Source organism: Aegilops tauschii, chromosome 2, assembly GCF_002575655.3.
Source record: "Aegilops tauschii subsp. strangulata cultivar AL8/78 chromosome 2, Aet v6.0, whole genome shotgun sequence".
Taxonomy (NCBI): domain Eukaryota; kingdom Viridiplantae; phylum Streptophyta; class Magnoliopsida; order Poales; family Poaceae; genus Aegilops; species Aegilops tauschii.
The window spans coordinates 610,352,191-610,371,387 of NC_053036.3; the positions used below are offsets into that span (position 1 = coordinate 610,352,191).

The following is a 19,197-nucleotide window of genomic DNA, read 5'->3' on the forward strand; positions in this document are numbered from 1 at the left end:
CCCCAAGCGCCGTAATTGATGGCGCGGTTGGGTTACCCACACCCGTATTGATGAGAATCCCGTGAAAAGAGGGACACGATCTCTGCTTCGACAAGACGTGCCAACAAAACCGCCTCGCAACACGTGCAGTGGCAGGCTCGGAGAAACGGTTCGTCATGACCAGACCACGGCAGAACGTCATGTTAAGAAAAGCTGTCAGCAGATTAGATTTGTGGAAATATTATTCTCTCTACGGTGGTATGTGGAATTTGTTTTGCAGAGCCAGACACTATCCTTGTGTTCGAAATCTTCTATGGAGTATTCGGAGGAGGAACCCGCCTTGCAATGCCGAAGACAATCTGCGCGCCGGACTCATCATCATTGAAGCCTAGTTCAGGGGCTACTGAGGGAGTCCTGGATTAGGGGGTCCTCGGACAGCCGGACTGTTGGACTATGAAGATACAAGATTGAAGACTTCGTCCCGTGTCCGGATGGGACTCTCCTTGGCGTGGAAGGCAAGCTTGGCAATACGGATATGTAGATCTCCTTCCTTGTAACCGACTCTGTGTAACCCTAGCCCCCTCCGGTGTCTATATAAACCGGAGGGTTTTAGTCCGTAGGACAACAACAATCATAACCATAGGCTAGCTTCTAGGGTTTAGCCTCTACGATCTCGTGGTAGATCAACTCTTGTAATACTCATATCATCAAGATCAATCAAGCAGGAAGTAGGGTATTACCTCCATCGAGAGGGCCCGAACCTGGGTAAACATCGTGTCCCCCGCCTCCTATTACCATCCGCCTTAGACGCACAGTTCGGGACCCCCTACCTGAGATCCGCCGGTTTTGACACCGACATGGACTACTAGGTGACGATTACATGCTCGACATCCGCAACCAAACTACTAGGTGAAGGGTTAAATTCTCGACATCCTTCTCATGCCCCAGAATGTCAAGGAATCTTTCATTGGCATCCTTCTTGCGCAGGAAATCAAGGCTTGATTTCCCAACGCTCTCCCAATTTTGCACCAGAATATTTCATGCCTTAATAAATCATGGAAACAACCACGATATTTCTCCTGACCAACAACATTTGATGTTTAGCGAATGACTTGAGACCGACCGTATTATTACGAGTTTACAACACTTGAGGCCACCTAGCGGTTCTACTCCTGGTCATGATTTGTGTCCCATATTGCACCCAAGGTCCAGGAACAATCGCTATGGTTTCAAAAGATTGGAAGGCTTCTCTGGAAAAGGAAACATACACTTCTCCCCCTTTCTAGGAGCAAAGTGGTTCATATATTTATGTATGTCCCGGATAGAAGGACATAATAATAGTCCTATAAAAACATGGGTTTTGGAAAGGAACGTCAACAGTTGATACAAACCAAGACTCAATAATCGGTTTCGTTGTATGGGACCAAATATCACTGCTAAAAACATGCAAGGGAGAGATAAGTATTATGACAATATAAGATACTAGGGGAACTCATGTGAAAGCACAAGAAGTGATATAAGGTAAGTTTGTATTATATATTAGTAAGTCTTCTTCTATTGTCTTCCTCCACTGGTACTTGCTTATCATGGACATCAACCTTGTCTTCTTTCAGATCAAAGATCATATGTTGTTCATCCCCTTTATGCATGAGTAGACGATGGCCTATACTTTTAGCGTCCTCCACTAGTACTTGTGCTGAAGGCCTTAGTACATATCCTCCTCCTAGACTATAAGGTGACAAGTTACATGTTTGTCATCCTCAACTGAACTACCTGGTGAAGGGATACATCCTCGACATCCTCGTCATGCCCAGAATGTCAAGGCATCTCTCGTTGGCATCCTCCTTGCGCGGGACATAAAGGCTTCATTTCTGTGCTCCACGTTTTGCGCTAGAATACTTTATGCCCTTAATAGATCGTGGAAACAACAACGGTATTTCTCCTCACCGACAACATTGGATGTTTAGCGAATGACTTGGGATCGACTATATTATAGCAGCTTCACAGCACTTGTGTCCACCTAGTGGTTCTAGTCCTCGTCATGAGTTGTGTCCCATGTCGCACCCAGGGTCAACAATTGGTATGGTTTGGAAAGATCAGAAGGATTCTCTGGAAAATGAAACATACACTTTTCTACCTTTCTAGGAGAAAAATGGAACATATACTTATGTATGTCCCGGAGAGAAGGACATATTAACAGTCCATGAAAAATATCGCCTTTGGAAAGGCACGCTAATAGTTGATACAAACCAAGACCCAATAATCGGTTTCCTTATACGGAACCAAAAATCAACACTAAAAACAAGGAGGTGAGAGATAAGTATTGATAATACAAGAAACCGAGGGAAGTCATGTGGAAGCACAGGAAGTGATATATGGTAAGTTTGTATTATCTGTTAGACAACATAATTGTATGTCTTATTATATTGTTGTACTCCTTTGGTACTTGCTTGATTTTGGAAAGGCACATCACCAGTTGATACAAACCAAAGCCCAATAATCCTTTTTGTTGTACTGGACCAAAAATTAGCACTAAACACATGCAAGTGACAAATAATTATTGTGAAAATACAAGAAACTGGGGGACCTCATGTTGAAGCACAAGAAGTGATATATGGTATGTTTGTATTATCTATTAGACCACATAATTGTAAGTCTTATTAAATCGTTGTCCTCATTTGGTACTTGCTTATCAATGACATCCTCCTCGTCTTATTTCAAATCAATGATTATACCCTCTTCATCCTCTTCATGCAAAGTAGATGATGGTTGATACGTCTCCAACGTATCTATAATTTTTGATTGTTCCATGCTATTATATTATCTGTTTTGGATGTTTATGGGCTTTATTATACACTTTTATATTATTTTTTGGACTAACCTATTAACCCAGAGCCCAGTGCCAGTTTCTGTTTTTCCCTTGTTTCAGTGTTTCGCAGAAAAGGAATATCAAACGGAGTCCAAACGGAATGAAACCTTCGGGAGAGTTATTTTTGGAACGGAAGCAATCCAGAAGACTTGGAGTGTACGTAAGGGAAGCAACGAGGAAGGCACGAGGCAGGGGGCGCGCCCTCCACCCTCGTGGGGCCCTCGTGGCTCCCCTTACGTATTTCTTCCTCCTATATATACCAATATACCCTAAAACCATCGGTAACAGAATAGATCGGGAGTTCCGCCGCCGCAAGCCTCTGTAGCCACCAAAACCAATCGGGACCCTGTTCCGGCACCCTGCCGGAGGGGGGAACCCTCACCGGTGGCCATCTTCATCATCCCGGCGCTCTCCATGACGAGGAGGGAGTAGTTCGCCCTCGGGGCTGAGGGTATGTACCAGGAGCTATGTGTTTGATCTCTCTCTCTCTCGTGTTCTTGAGATGGTACGATCTTGATGTATCGCGAGCTTTGCTATTATAGTTGGATCTTATGATGCTTCTCCCCCTCTACTCTCTTGTAATGGATTGAGTTTTCCCTTTGAAGTTATCTTATCGGATTGAGTCTTTAAGGATTTGAGAACACTTGATGTATGTCTTGCCGTGCTTATCTGTGGTGACAATGGGATATCACGTGATCCACTTGATGTATGTTTTGGTGATCAACTTGCGGGTTCCGCCCATGAACCTATGCATAGGGGTTGGCACACGTTTTCGTCTTGACTCTCCGGTAGAAACTTTGGGGCACTCTTTGAAGTACTTTGTGTTGGTTTGAATAGATGAATCTGAGATTGTGTGATGCATATCGTATAATCATACCCATGGATACTTGAGGTGACATTGGAGTATCTAGGTGACATTAGGGTTTTGGTTGATTTGTATCTTAAGGTGTTATTCTAGTATGAACTCTATGATAGATCGAACGGAAAGAATAGCTTCATGTTATTTTACTACGGACTCTTGAATAGATCGATGCGAAAGAATAACTTTGAGGTGGCTTCGTACCCTACCATAATCTCTTCGTTTGTTCTCCGCTATTAGTGACTTTGGAGTGACTCTTTGTTGCATGTTGAGGGATAGTTATATGATCCAGTTATGTTATTATTGTTGAGAGAACTTGCACTAGTGAAAGTATGAACCCTAGGCCTTGTTTCCTAGCATTGCAATACCGTTTACGCTCACTTTTATCATTAGTTACCTTGCTGTTTTTATATTTTCAGATTACGAAAACCTTTAACTACCATCCATATTGCACTTGTATCACCATCTCTTCGCTGAACTAGTGCACCTATACAATTTACCATTGTATTGGGTGTGTTGGGGACACAAGAGACTCTTTGTTATTTGGTTGCAGGGTTGTTTGAGAGAGACCATCTTCATCCTACGCCTCCCACGGATTGATAAACCTTAGGTCATCCACTTGAGGGAAATTTGCTACTGTCCTACAAACCTCTGCACTTGGAGGCCCAACAACGTCTACAAGAAGAAGGTTGCGTAGTAGACATCAAGCTCTTTTCTGGCGCCGTTGCCGGGGAGGTGAGTGCTTGAAGGTATATCTTTAGGTCTTGTAATCGAATCTTTTAGTTTCTTATTTTATCATTAGTTTAGTTTATAAAAGAAAACTACAAAAAAATGGAATTGAGGGTGCCTCATATGCTTCATCTTTTTAACGTCTTCCGTGAAAATAAGGATTCCGATCATTGTGCTCAATTGCTAGAGGAAGAATGCATTAAAATGTTTGGCACTAAATCTTTGAATGATGAGCATGATTGCAATGTTTTTAGTATGAATTCTTTGAATATCCATGATGCTAATGATATGCAAAGCCACAAGCTTGGGGAAGCTATGTTTTATGAAGATGATATATTTTGTCCCCCAAGTTTTGATGAGAAAATTTATTATGATGAAAGCATGCCTCCTATTTATGATGATTATTGTGATGACACGTATGCTATAAAGAATAAAGATAACCATGAAACTTGTCATCACGGTTTTAATTTTCAATTGGATTATGCTTCACATGATAGTTATTTTGTTAAGTTTGCTCCCACTACTATTCATGAGAAGAAATTTGCTTATGTGGAGAGTAATAAAATTTCTATGCTTGTGCATCATGAAAATAATGCTTTATGTGCTGGTTATATTGTTGAATTCATTCATGATGCTACTGAAAATTATTATGAGGGAGGAACATATGCTTGTAGGAATTGCAATAATATCAAGTTTCCCCTCTATGTGTTGAAAATCTTGAGGCTATGCTTGTTTTGCTTTCCTATGCTAGTTGATTCTTGTTCCCATAAGTAGTTTTCTCACAAAATCCCTATGCATAGGAAGTGGGTTAGACTTAAATGTGCTAGTCATATTCTTCATGTTGCTCTCTTTATGTTTCAATTCTTATCTTTTATGTGAGCATCATTGAAATCATCATGCCTAGCTAGGGGCGTTAAACGTTAGCGCTTGTTGGGAGGCAACCCAATTTTATTTTTGTTCATGTTTAGTAATTAATAAATCATCTAGCCTCTGGTTAGATGTGGTTTTATGTTTTAATTAGTGTTTGTGCCAAGTAAGACCTATAGGATCTTCTTGGATGATAGTTATTTGATCTTGCTGAAAATTCCAGAAACTTTCTGTTCACGAAAACAATTGTTTAAAATCACCAGAACGTGATAAAATACTGATTCCAATTGCAGCAGATCAATAATCAAATTATCTAGGTCTTCCTATTTTGGTAGAATTTTTTGAGTTCCAGAAGTTTGCGTTAGTTACAGATTACTACAGACTGTTCTGTTTTTGACAGATTCTGTTTTTCGTGTGTTGTTTGCTTATTTTGATGAATCTATGGCTAGTAAAATATTTTATAAACCATAGAGAAGTTGGAATACATTAGATTTAACACCAATACAAATAAATGATGAGTTCATTACAGTACCTTGAAGTGGTGTTTTGTTTTCTTTCGCTAACGGAGCTCACGAGATTTTCTGTTAAGTTTTGTGTTGTGAAGTTTTCAAGTTTTGGGTAAAGAATCGATGGGCTATGGAATAAGGAGTGGCAAGAGCCTAAGCTTGGGGATTCCCAAGGCACCCCAAGGTAATATTCAAGGACAACCAAGAGCCTAAGCTTGGGGATGCCCCGGATGGCATCCCCTCTTTCGTCTTCGTTCATCGGTAACTTTACTTGGAGCTATATTTTTATTCACCACATGATATGTGTTTTGCTTGGAGCGTCATTTTATTTTATTTTGTTTTGCTTGCTGTTTGAATAAAATACCAAGATCTTAAATTCTTAAATGTTATAGAGTCTTCACATAGTTACATAATTATTAAACTACTCATTGATCTTCACTTATATCTTTCGGAGTAGTTTGTCGTTTGCTCTAGTGCTTCACTTATATCTTTTAGAGCACAATGGTGGTTTTATTTTGAAGAAATAGATGAACTCTCGTGCTTCACTTGCATTATTTTGAGAGTCCTAAACAGCATGGTAATTTGCTTTGGTTATGAATTTAGTCCTAATATGATGGGCATCCAAGATGGGTATAATAAAAACTTTCATATAAAGTGCATTGAATACTATGTGAAGTTTGATTCCTTATGATTGTTTTGAGATATGAATATGGTGATATTAGAGTTATGCTAGTGAGTAGTTGTGAATTTGAGAAATACTTGTGTTAAAGTTTGTGATTCCCGTAGCATGCACGTATGGTGAACCGTTATGTGATGAAGTCGGAGCATGATTTATTTATTGATTGTCTTCCTTATGAGTGGCGGTCGGGGACGAGCGATGGTCTTTTCCTACCAATCTATCCCCCTAGGATCATGCGTGTAGTACTTCGTTTCGATAACTAATAGATTTTTGCAATAAGTATGTGAGTTCTTTATGGCTAAGGTTGAGTCCATGGATTATACGCACTCTCACCCTTCCACCATTGCTAGCCTCTCTAATACCGCGCACCTTTCGCCGGTATCATACACCCACCATATACCTTCCTCAAAACAGCCACCATACCTACCTATCATGGCATTTCCATAGCCATTCCGAGATATATTGCCATGCAACTTTCCACCATTTCGTTTATTATGACACGCTCCATCATTGTCATATTGCTTTGCATGATCATGTAGTTGACATTGTATTTGTGGCAAAGCCACCGTTCATAATTCTTTCATACATGTCACTCATGAGTCATTGCACATCCCGGTACACCGCCGGAGGCATTCATATAGAGTCATATTTTGTCCTAAGTGTCGAGTTGTAATTCATGAGTTGTAAGTAAATAAAAGTGTGATGATCATCATTATTAGAGCATTGTCCCAGTGAGGAAAGGATGATGGAGACTATGATTCCCCCACAAGTCGGGATGAGACTCCGGACGAAAATAAATAAATAAAAGAGGCCAAAGAAGCCCAAATAAAAAAAAGAGAAAAGAGGCCATAAAAAAGAGAAAGGCCCAAATAAAAAAAATGAGAGAAAAAGAGAGAAGGGACAATATTACTATCCTTTTACCACACTTGTGCTTCAAAGTAGCACCATAATCTTCATGATAGAGAGTCTCCTATGTTGTCACTTTCATATACTAGTGGGAATCTTTCATTATAGAACTTGGCTTGTATATTCCAATGATGGGCTTCCTCAAAATGCCCTAGGTCTTCATGAGCAAGCGAGTTGGATGCACACCCACTTAGTTTCTTTTATTGAGCTTTCATACACTTATAGCTCTAGTGCATCCGTTGCATGGGAATCCCTACTCACTCACATTGATATCTATGGATGGGCATCTCCATAGCCCGTTGATACGCCTAGTTGATGTGAGACTATCTTCTCCTTTTTGTCTTCTCCACAACCACCATTCTATTCCACCTATAGTGCTATATCCATGGCTCACGCTAATGTATTGCGTGAAAGTTGAAAAAGTTTGAGAACATCAAAAGTATGAAACAATTGCTTGGCTTGTCATCGGGGTTGTGCATGATTTAAATATTTTGTGTGATGAAGATAGAGCATAGCCAGACTATATGATTTTGTAGGGATAGCTTTCTTTGGCCATGTTATTTTGAGAAGACGTGATTACTTTGTTCGTATGCTTGAAGTATTATTATTTTCATGTCAATATTAAACTTTTATCTTGAATCTTTCGGATCTGAATATTCTTGCCACAATAAAGAAAATTACATTGAGAATTATGTTAGGTAGCATTCCACATCAAAAATTCTGTTTTTATCATTTACCTACTCGAGGACGAGCAGGAATTAAGCTTGGGGATGCTGATACGTCTCCAACGTATCTATAATTTTTTATTGTTCCATGCTATTATATATCTGTTTTGGATGTTTATGGGCTTTATTATACACTTTTATATTATTTTTGGGACTAGCCTATTAACCCAGAGCCCAGTGCCAGTTTCTGTTTTTCCCTTGTTTCAGTGTTTCGCAGAAAAGGAATATCAAACGGAGTCCAAACGGAATGAAACCTTCGGGAGAGTTATTTATGGAACGGAAGCAATCCAGAAGACTTGGAGTGTACGTAAGGGAAGCAACGAGGAAGGCACGAGGCAGGGGGCGCGCCCTCCACCCTCGTGGGACCCTCGTGGCTCCCCTGACGTATTTCTTCCTCCTATATATACCAATATACCCTAAAACCATCAGGAACAGAATAGATCGGGAGTTCCGTCGCCGCAAGCCTCTGTAGCCATCAAAAACCAATCGGGACCCTGTTCCGGCACCCTGCCGGAGGGGGGAACCCTCATCGGTGGCCATCTTCATCATCCTGGTGCTCTCCATGACGAGGAGGGAGTAGTTCACCCTCGGGGCTGAGGGTATGTACCAGTAGCTATGTGTTTGATCTCTCTCTCTCTCGTGTTCTTGAGATGGTACGATCTTGATGTATCGCGAGCTTTGCTATTATAGTTGGATCTTATGATGCTTCTCCCCCTCTACTCTCTTGTAATGGATTGAGTTTTCCCTTTGAAGTTATCTTATCGGATTGAGTCTTTAAGGATTTGAGAACACTTGATGTATGTCTTGCCGTGCTTATCTGTGGTGACAATGGGATATCACGTGATCCACTTGATGTATGTTTTGGTGATCAACTTGCGGGTTCCGCCCATGAACCTATGCATAGGGGTTGGCACACGTTTTCGTCTTGACTCTCCGGTAGAAACTTTGGGGCACTCTTTGAAGTACTTTGTGTTGGTTTGAATAGATGAATCTGAGATTGTGTGATGCATATCGTATAATCATACCCATGGATACTTGAGGTGACATTGGAGTATCTAGGTGACATTAGGGTTTTGGTTGATTTGTATCTTAAGGTGTTATTCTAGTATGAACTCTATGATAGATCGAACGGAAAGAATAGCTTCATGTTATTTTACTACGGACTCTTGAATAGATCGATGCGAAAGAATAACTTTGAGGTGGCTTCGTACCCTACCATAATCTCTTCGTTTGTTCTCCGCTATTAGTGACTTTGGAGTGACTCTTTGTTGCATGTTGAGGGATAGTTATATGATCCAGTTATGTTATTATTGTTGAGAGAACTTGCACTAGTGAAAGTATGAACCCTAGGCCTTGTTTCCTAGCATTGCAATACCGTTTACGCTCACTTTTATCATTAGTTACCTTGCTAATTTATATTTTCATATTACAAAAACCTTTATCTACCATCCATATTGCACTTGTATCACCATCTCTTCGCTGAACTAGTGCACCTATACGATTTACCATTGCATTGGGTGTGTTGGGGACACAAGAGACTCTTTGTTATTTGGTTGCAGGGTTGTTTGAGAGAGACCATCTTCATCCTACGCCTCCCACGGATTGATAAACCTTAGGTCATCCACTTGAGGGAAATTTGCTACTGTCCTACAAACCTCTGCACTTGGAGGCCCAACAACGTCTACAAGAAGAAGGTTGCGTAGTAGACATCAATGGCCTATATTTCTGGCGTCCTCCTTTGATGCTAGCAAAGCAGGTATCATATTGTTCATATCCTCCTTATGGAGTACTAGGTGACGATTACATGCTCGACATCCTAAACCAAACTGCTACCAGGTCAAGGGTTACATCCTCGACATCCTTCTCATGCCCCAGAATGTCAAGGCCTCTTTCATTGGCATCCTTCTTGCGCAGGAGATCAAGGCTTGATTTCCCATCGCCCTCCCTATTTTGCACCAGAATATTTCAAGCCATAGTAAATCATGGAAACAACTGCGGTATTTCTCCTTACCAAAAAAATTTGATGTTTAGTGGATGACTTGATACCGACTACATTATTGCAGGTTCACAACACTTGAGGCCACCTAGGAGTTCTACTCCTGGTCGTGAGTTGTGTCCCATATTGCACCCAAGGTCCAAGAACAATCGCTATGGTTTTGAAAGATCGGAAGGCTTCTCTGGAAAATGAAACATACACTTCTCCCCCTTTCTAGGAGAAAAATGGTTCATATATTTATGTATGTCCCGGATAGAAGGACATAATAATTGTTCTATAAAAACATGGGTTTTGGAAAGGAACGTCAACAGTTGATACAAACCAAGACTCAATAATTGGTTTTATTGTATGGGACAAAAAATCAATGCTGAACAGATGCAAGGGAGAAATAAGTATTGACACAATACAAGATACCGGGGGAACTCATATGAAAGCACGAGGAGTGATATAAGGTAAGTTTGTATTACGTGTTAGTAAGTCTTATTCTATTGTCTTCCTCCTCTGGTACTTGCTTATCATGGACATCAAACTTATCTTCTTTAGATCAACGATGGTATGTTGTTCATACTCTTTATGCACGACTACACGATGGCCTATAATTTTAGCGTCCTCCACTAGTACTTGTGGAGAAAGCCTTATTACATATCCTCCTCCTAGACTATTAGGTGACAACTTACATGTTTGTCATCCTCAACTGAACTACCAAGTCAAGGGATACCACCTCGACATCCTCCTCATGCCCAGAATGCCAAGGCATATCTCTCATTGGCATCCTCCTATTGCGGGAGACAAAGGCTTCATTTCCCATCATGCTCCCAATTTTGCGCTAGAATATATTATGCCCTTAATAGATCATGGAAACAACAACGATATATCTCATGACCAACAACATTGGATGTTTAGCGAATGATTTGAGACCGGCTATATTATAGCAGCTTCACAACTTGAGAGCTAGCGCTTCTAATCCTCGTCGTAAGTTGTGTCCCATGTCGCACCCAGGGTCAACAATTGGTATGGTTTGGAAAGATCGGAAAGCTTCTCTAGAAAATCAAACATACAGCTTTCTCCCTTTCTAGGAGAAAAATGGATCATATACTTATGTACGTATGTCCCGGATAGAAGGTCATAATAACAGTCCTCGAAAAATATGGCCTTTGGAAAGACACGCTAACAGTTGATACAAACCAAGACCCAATAATCGGTTTCCTTATACGGAATTGAAAATCAACACTAAAAACAAGCAACTAAGAGATAAGTATTGTGACAATGCAAGAAACCGGGGGAAGTCATGTGGAAGCACAAGAAGTGACATATGGTAAGTTTGTATTATCTGTTAGACCACATAATTGTAAGACTTATTCTATCGTTGTCCTATTTGGTACTTGCTTTCTTTTGGGAAGGCACATCACCAATTGATACAAACCAAGAACCAATAATCTTTTTCGTTGTACTGGACCTAAAATCTCCACTAAACACATGGAAGTGGGAGATAATTATTGTGACAATACAAGAAACCGAGGGAACTCATGTTGAAGCACAAGAAGTGATATATGGTGTGTTTGTACTATCTATTAGACCACATAATTGTATGTCTTATTCTATGATTGTCCTCCTTTGGTACTTGCTTACCAATGACATCTTCCTCCTCTTATTTCAGATGAATGATTATACCCTCTTCATCCTCTTCATGCACAGTAGATGATGGCCTATATTTCTGGCATCCTCCTCTGGTACTAGCAGAGCAAGGATCATATTGTTCATATCCTCCTCATGGACTACTAGGTGACGATTACATGCTCGACATCCACAGTCAAACTACCAGGTGAAGGGTTACATCCTCGACATCCTTCTCATGCCCCAAAATGTCAAGGCATCTTTCATTGGCATCCTTCTTGCATTGGAGATCAGAGCTTGATTTCCCAACGCCCTCCCAATTTCGCACCAGAATATTTCAAGCCCTAATATATCATGGAAACAACCTCGGTATTTCTCCTGACCAACAACATTTCATATTTAGGGAATGACTTGAGACCGACAATATTATTGTAGGTTCACAACACTTGAGGCCACCTAGCGGTTCTACTCCTGGTCATGAGTTGTGTGCCATATTGCAACCAAGGTCCAGGAACAATCGCTATGGTTTTGAAAGATCGGAAGGCTTCTTTGGAAAATGAAACATACACTTCTCCCCCTTTCTAGGAGAAAAGTGGTTCATATATTTATGTATGTCCCGAATAGAAGGACATACTAATAGTCATATAAAAACATGGGTTTTGGAAAGGAACGTCAACAGTTGATACAAACCAAGACTCAATAATCGGTTTCGTTGTATGGGGCTAAAAATCACTGATAAACACATGCAAGGGAGAGATGAGTATTGTCACAATACAAGATATCGGGGGAACTCATGTGAAAGCACAAGAAGTGATATAAGGTAAGTTTGTATTATGTGTTAGTAAGTCTTATTATGTTGTCTTCCTCCTCTGGTACTTGCTTATCATGGACATCAAACTTGTCGTCTTTCAAATCAATGATCATATGATGGCCTATACTCTTAGCGTCCTCCACTAGTACTTGTGGAGAAAGCCTTAGTACATATCCTACTCCTAGACTATTAGGTGACAACTTACATGTTCATCATCCTCAACTGAACTACCAGGCCAAGGGATACATCCTCCTGATGCCCAGAATGTCAAGGCATCTTTCAAATGCGTCCTCCTTGCGCGCGAGATAAACGCTTCATTTCCCATCGTCCTCCCAGTTTTGCGCTAGAATATTTTATGCCCTTAATAGATCATGGAAGGAGCAATGGTATTTGTCCTCACCAACAACATTGGATGTTTAGCGAATGATTTGAGACCGCCTATATTATAGCAGCTTCACAACACTTGAGTCCACCTAGCGGTTCTACTCCTCGTCGTAAGTTGTGTCCCATGTCGCACCTAGGGTTAACAATTGGTATGGTTTGGAAAGATCGGAGGGCTTCTCTAGAAAATGAAACATACACATTTCTCCCTTTCTAGGAGAAAAATGGATCATATACTTATGTATGTCCCGGAGAGAAGGACATAAGAACAGTCCTCGAAAAATATGGCCTTTGGAAACGCACGCTAACAGTTGATACAAACCAAGACCCAATAATCGATTTCCTTATATGGAACCGAACATCAACACTAAAAACAAGCAAGTGGGAGGTAAGTATTGTGATAATACGAGAAACCGGGGGAAGTCCTATGGAAGCACAAGAAGTGATATATGGTAAGTTTGTATTAACGGTTAGACCACATAATTGTAAGTCTTATTCTATTGTTGTCCTCCTTTCGTACTTGCTTTCTTATGGAAGGGCACATCAACAGTTGATACAAACCAAGACCCAATAATCCTTTTCATTGTACTAGACCAAAAATCACCACCAAACACATGCAAGTGAGAGATAATTATTGTTAGAATACAAGAAACCGGCGCAACTCGTGTTCAAGCACAAGAAGTGAAATATGGTGTGTTTGTATTATCTATTAGACCATATAATTGTAAGTCTTATTCTATCGTTCTCCTCCTTTGGTACTTTCTTATCAATGACCTCCTCCTCTTATTTCGGATCTATGATTATACCCTCTTCATCTTCCAAATGCACAGTAGATGATGGCCTATATTTTTGACATCCTCCTCTGGTACTAGCAGAGCAAGGATCATATTGTTCATATCCTCCTCATGGAGTACTAGGTGACGATAATATGCTCAGCATCCTCAACCAAACTACCAGGTCAAAGGTTACATCCTCGACATCCTTCTCATGCCCAAGAATGTCAAGGCCTCTTTCATTAGCATCCTTCTTGCGCAGGATATCAAGGCTTGATTTCCCATCGTCCTACCAATTTTGCACCAGAATATTTCAAGCCTTATTAAATCATGGAAACAACCACGGTATTTCTCCTGACCAATGACATTTCAGATTTAGAGAACGACATGAGACCGACTATATTATTGCAGGTTCACAACACTTGAGACCACCTAGCGGTTCTACTCCTGGTCATGAGTTGTGTCCCATATTGAACCCAAGGTCCAGGAACAATCGCTATGGTTTTGAAAGATCCGAAGGCTTCTTTGGAAAATCAAACATACACTTCTCCCACTTTCTAGGAGAAAAGTGGTTCATATATTATGTATGTCTCGGATAGAAGGACATAATAATAATCCTACAAAAATATGGGTTTTGGAAAGGAACGTCAACAATCGATACAAACCAAGACTCAATAATCGGTTTCGTTATATGGGACCAAAAAATCGCTGCTAAACACATGCAAAGGGGACATAAGTATTGTGACAATACAAGATACTGGGGGAACTCATGTGAAAGCACAAGAAGTGATATAAGGTAAGTTTGTATTATAAGATACAAGGATTCCGGTCTATTGCAACAAAAAATATTGCTACAACTATCTTTTGTTGCAATAAAATGCTATATTACCACAAAATTCCAATTTGTGGTAATAGGCTCTACATATTGCCACAATTTTTTTCATCGCGCTATGTACTCATTTTGTTGCAATAGAAGCCATGTATTGCCACAAGATGCATCGTCGTTGCAATATGGTAGTGATATTGCGACAGTTCCGTCCCGTTGCGTGACTTGGTCATCTTGTTGCAATAAAGGCTAGGTATTGCAACAAAGTACATCTTTGTGGTAATATTTAGACATATATTGCAACAATTCTAACATGTGGCACTAGTCATAGATACTGTTGCAACAAAGCATGTATTGGTTGTAATAGGGTGACTTTTTGCCTCACCTTCGTTGCGTTGCAATAACTATTACATATTGCAACAAATTCAACATCCATGATAATATGTACAACATAATGCAACAATCCTCTAGTGTTGCCAGAAAGGAGCAAGATATTGCAGCGAATTTCTCTACAGTGCTCCTGATTTTTTCCTTTATTTATTATACTATTTCTCAGGATCTGATTAAAGGGGCATACTAGTTTATAGAGGCATTAACACATTAGGTACTACAACTTGCACCTAAGTTGCATTTTAGTCACATATCTTGCAAAGTGGACATCGGTGGTACCACAACTTGGAGGAACGCTCGCTTACGCACGTGCGAAGCGTTGCACACTCGCGGACGCCCTTCACTTTAGGGTTTATTGCACCACCAGGGTCTCCTCCACTCGCCCTACTGACCTCCTCCGGTAGTAGGGGCGGACCTAGGATTGGGGCAAGCCCAGGGCCCCAGGCTCAGTGCGCAATTTGCTGCAGTCAATGAAGTTATTCATCACCACGCCCCAGGCCCAGGACCTGGATCCGCCACTGTCCGGTAACAAGGTCGTCCTCGACACCTAAAAGACGGCAAGCTCAGTGCCCTTCTCACAAAGGTGAGTCGTGAGCACTGAGCAACAAATCCTCACATTCTCTTCCTAATTTTTCTGTATCTTGCTTGATGTGATTGTATGTATTTATGTGTGTTGTTAATAAAAAATGAGATTCCATATAAAATTATGTGTTAAACAGAGAAATTGATCAAGGCTGCATACTAGCTATTTTAAACACTCCCAGACTCCATTTAAACAGCGCTTCAGCCACCAATGGAGCAGCATAACAGCTGTATCCCAGCCTAATTTCCAGCAAGAATTCATCAGCAGATCAACAACAGTACATCAAGATATAAATAAGGACGTATGACACAAGATTTTAGTAGGATATATAACACATGTTTCAATATGACAACACACAAGTTTCAGCAGCCATACTTGTAAAGATTGTTCACACAAAAGACCATAAGTTGATGGCAAAGTAATGAAAATAGCGACCACACTAAAAGACCACAAGTTCATAGCAATAGTTTGTACATAGCATCACTGTCAAAATAGCAACATCACTAAAAGAACAACAACTACTCTTCTCTTCTCTTCATCACCAAACTGTTAGTGCTGGGCACTAGCTTCTGTTCCCATTTGCCACAACAGATGACACTATGCAGGGGTGCCTTGTTTGAACCTATTTAACATCAGATTAAACTTCAGGAGAGATACTACTTGTAGGTAACCATAAAAAAAGTTCAGGACCATCCCTTTTCTTTGTCTGAACAATATAGAGACATCTCCTACATGGGCATGGGACTGCTGAGTCTGGGTGAGCACCATCGAAGGCAAAATTCAAGAAATCCTTCATGCCAGTTTGCCACTCAACAGAATCTCTTTCCCTGTCCATCCAGCTCTTATCTCGTGTCATTTTTGCCTTATGTCCATAAAGCTAGTCCTGTTAAAAAAACATAACAGTTGCATTACAGTCAATAGCATCACTAGCTGCATCACAAGACAAGACAACAGGGATACATACATACCAGTATTAGTGTCACATGGTAAAGCAAATTTTATCTATACATTGTAAAGCAAAATTTGGTTGATGGAACAAGAAATAGTATTACTGTCACATGGTAGTACATGTGACATGAAATTATCCCCTTCCTACTTTTTCTCCAGCCACGAGTGCGACCTGGACGCCGCGGCGATTCAACAATGACTGACTTCAGCGCCGCTCCCCTAGCTACGGCGACCCGCAGGCCATGGCAGCGCCCCGACGCGACCGCGGTCTGGTACTGACCACACGCGATGGCAGCACAGTGCTTGCCCCATGCAGCTACGACTCGACGGCCATGGTGATGCCTCCGGGCGGTGGCGTCCTCCGTGACCCGGCGCTACACCCACACGCGAGTGAGACAAAGCGGCTGCGGCGCTGCATCCATGCGACAGCGACACGACGTTGCCCACTCACAAGGGAAACCAAGCGGCCGCGGTGCTGCATCCATGCGCGGTGGCTTGCTTGCCGTCAAAACTACTCCACGTGAATGTTTTGCTGATGTTTGATAGAGAAATTGCTGATGTTTTGCTGTAACAGAATGAATGTGGATGTACAGACAAATACTAGTTCTTTTGCTGCACGTGAATCAGTGTGGATCTACAGAAAATACTTGAATGAACGTGGATGTACAGGAAGTCTTTTCTGTCATTTCAGTGACATGGATAACACAGGGATTTTGCTTCTTGTACATCCACATTCATTCTTCACTGATTCAGAGTATTGGTATAGTGAAATTCATGTGCTGATGTTATTTCTGTATACTTGTACACCCACTGATGCCAAGTATGTACTGGTGATATTCAGAGATAACTGAAATTCATGAGATTACATTCAGACAGCTAGAATTCAGTGACATGTTGTGCATATACTGGTGGTTAACATCTTCACTCTTGATAAATTCAAAGTTGACTAAACCAACCAACTAACCTCTTATGCCTTACTACCCTGTCTAATTCTAGCTAGTAAAAAGGAATAGTTTTCCATGAGAAACAATATTCTTGCATAGCTATTTAGAGATATAAGACCATCTAAAAATGCATCCAACAAGTGATCTTCAGTACAAATATTCAGGGATAAAATGATGATCTCCTAGAAAAATGTCGGCACAGGTACCAATGAGCTTCAGTACGAATAATCAAAGATACCAAGCCATCCAAAATCCATCAACCACATGATCTTCAATACAAATATTCATGGATAATATGATAATCTCCTGGCAAAATATCGGCACAAGTAACCATGAGCTTCAGTACGAATATTCACGGCTGAAAACTAACAACCGGATTGTTTAACTTATGCTCAAGAACATAGCATACCTTTATGCTACTGACCTCCACGAATGTGTGGTTCTACATACCAATAAAACAGCAAGCAAGGGAAAATTAGTCTGCTACTTTCAAACTAAAATCAGCATCCTTATGTTGTATGTATAGCACAGTACTAATGCCCATGTGATGTATTTTGAATCTAAATTTGCTGCACTTGCAATGAAAAATACAGAGGGAAACATGAGGGCCTGACCAGGGGATAGCTGCTGCAGGGCGTTGCACTGAAGCGCACGGGAGTCCCGGGCAGGTGAGCAGGATGGCAGGTCCGTTGGCGCCGGAGTTGAGGTGCCGGGCGGTCCAGCCACGCGCCCACGGGCAGGATCGACCAGCCGAGATCCACGGAGGAGGAGGCCGACGGGCGGAAGGCACCGAGCGGCGGGTGGCGGAGCAAGTTTAGAGGGAGAGGGGAGCGGAAGGGAGGCGCCGGCGCGGGCTGCTTCGTCGCGCCGCCATGATGTGGTTGCTGGATGCGGCCAGCGCTCGGGTCGGGCGGCGGCGGACCAGGGGATCAGGTCACGCTAGTATTTGTTATTTTTATTTTGAGGATCTGAGGTAGTTTTTTTTTTAAGCTTACGCAACTCCTGAAATTACAAAAAGAGGATTTCGTCATAATACATGACTTTCATGGGAAATAAGAACTTGATGATGCAAACAAAGAAGTTATTTCAGTTTCATGAGTAGCATTCTACAAATAACTGTATTCATGGTGCAATCAGACCAATATACATTAGATTTGCACACCAAGAGATTCAGTAACAATATTCAATTCATCCAATCTGAATCACCCTTGGTTTGAGGGCTACAATAGCTTTGTTATCTCTTACCAGCTCAGGGCACATACTGTATCCTAACAGATGTTGAATCAATTTTCCAAATAAAAGTTCAGTTGGTACAACCATATTCATTTTGAGATTTCAGATGGAAGGCAGCTTCGACGACGTCTTGGCACTTCCTCGATAACGCTTCCTCGACCGGCCAGCGAAGACGGCGTCTTGCCGATTTCCTGATCCGCCACTAGAGACGGCATGACGGCAATTCCCTGACCCGGTAGCGGCGACGACGTCTTGCCGGTCTCCTGATCCGCCACCGAAGACGGCATGACGGCACTTCCTTGACCTGCTAGCGGCGACGGCGCCTCGCCGGTTTCCCGATCCGCTACCGGAGACGGTATCTTGGCGGTTCCTCGATCCGCCAGCGGAGAGGGCAAGACGGTGCTTCCTCGACCCGCCAGCGGCGACAACTTCCGCATCCCCTGATTCCGCCGTCGATAAGGAATCGGTCAGAACGTGTGGGTTTTTCGGCAATCTGGCCTTCGTCGATCCGCCATCGAAGAGGCCTTGTTGGAGCTTCCTCGATCCGGACCCATTTTTTGACATGTCCGCCTTGACATT

At 41.6% G+C, this 19,197-nt stretch overlaps 1 long non-coding RNA gene and 2 pseudogenes across 1 annotated transcript; 2 read left to right on the forward strand and 1 right to left on the reverse strand.

Moving 5' to 3' along the window:
- The first annotated feature begins 2,034 nt into the window (after positions 1-2,034).
- Positions 2,035-10,616, forward strand: LOC109782242 (uncharacterized; annotated as a pseudogene).
- A 2,295-nt stretch (positions 10,617-12,911) lies between these two features.
- On the forward strand, positions 12,912-14,293 carry LOC109782241 (uncharacterized; annotated as a pseudogene).
- Positions 14,294-15,807: 1,514 nt separating this feature from the next.
- LOC109782263 (uncharacterized) lies at positions 15,808-18,725 on the reverse strand. Its single transcript, XR_005769288.3, has 2 exons — positions 18,000-18,725; positions 15,808-16,376 (listed from the first exon to the last, which is right to left on the reverse strand). It is a non-coding gene; the product is annotated as an uncharacterized lncRNA (long non-coding RNA).
- Positions 18,726-19,197: the final 472 nt, after the last annotated feature.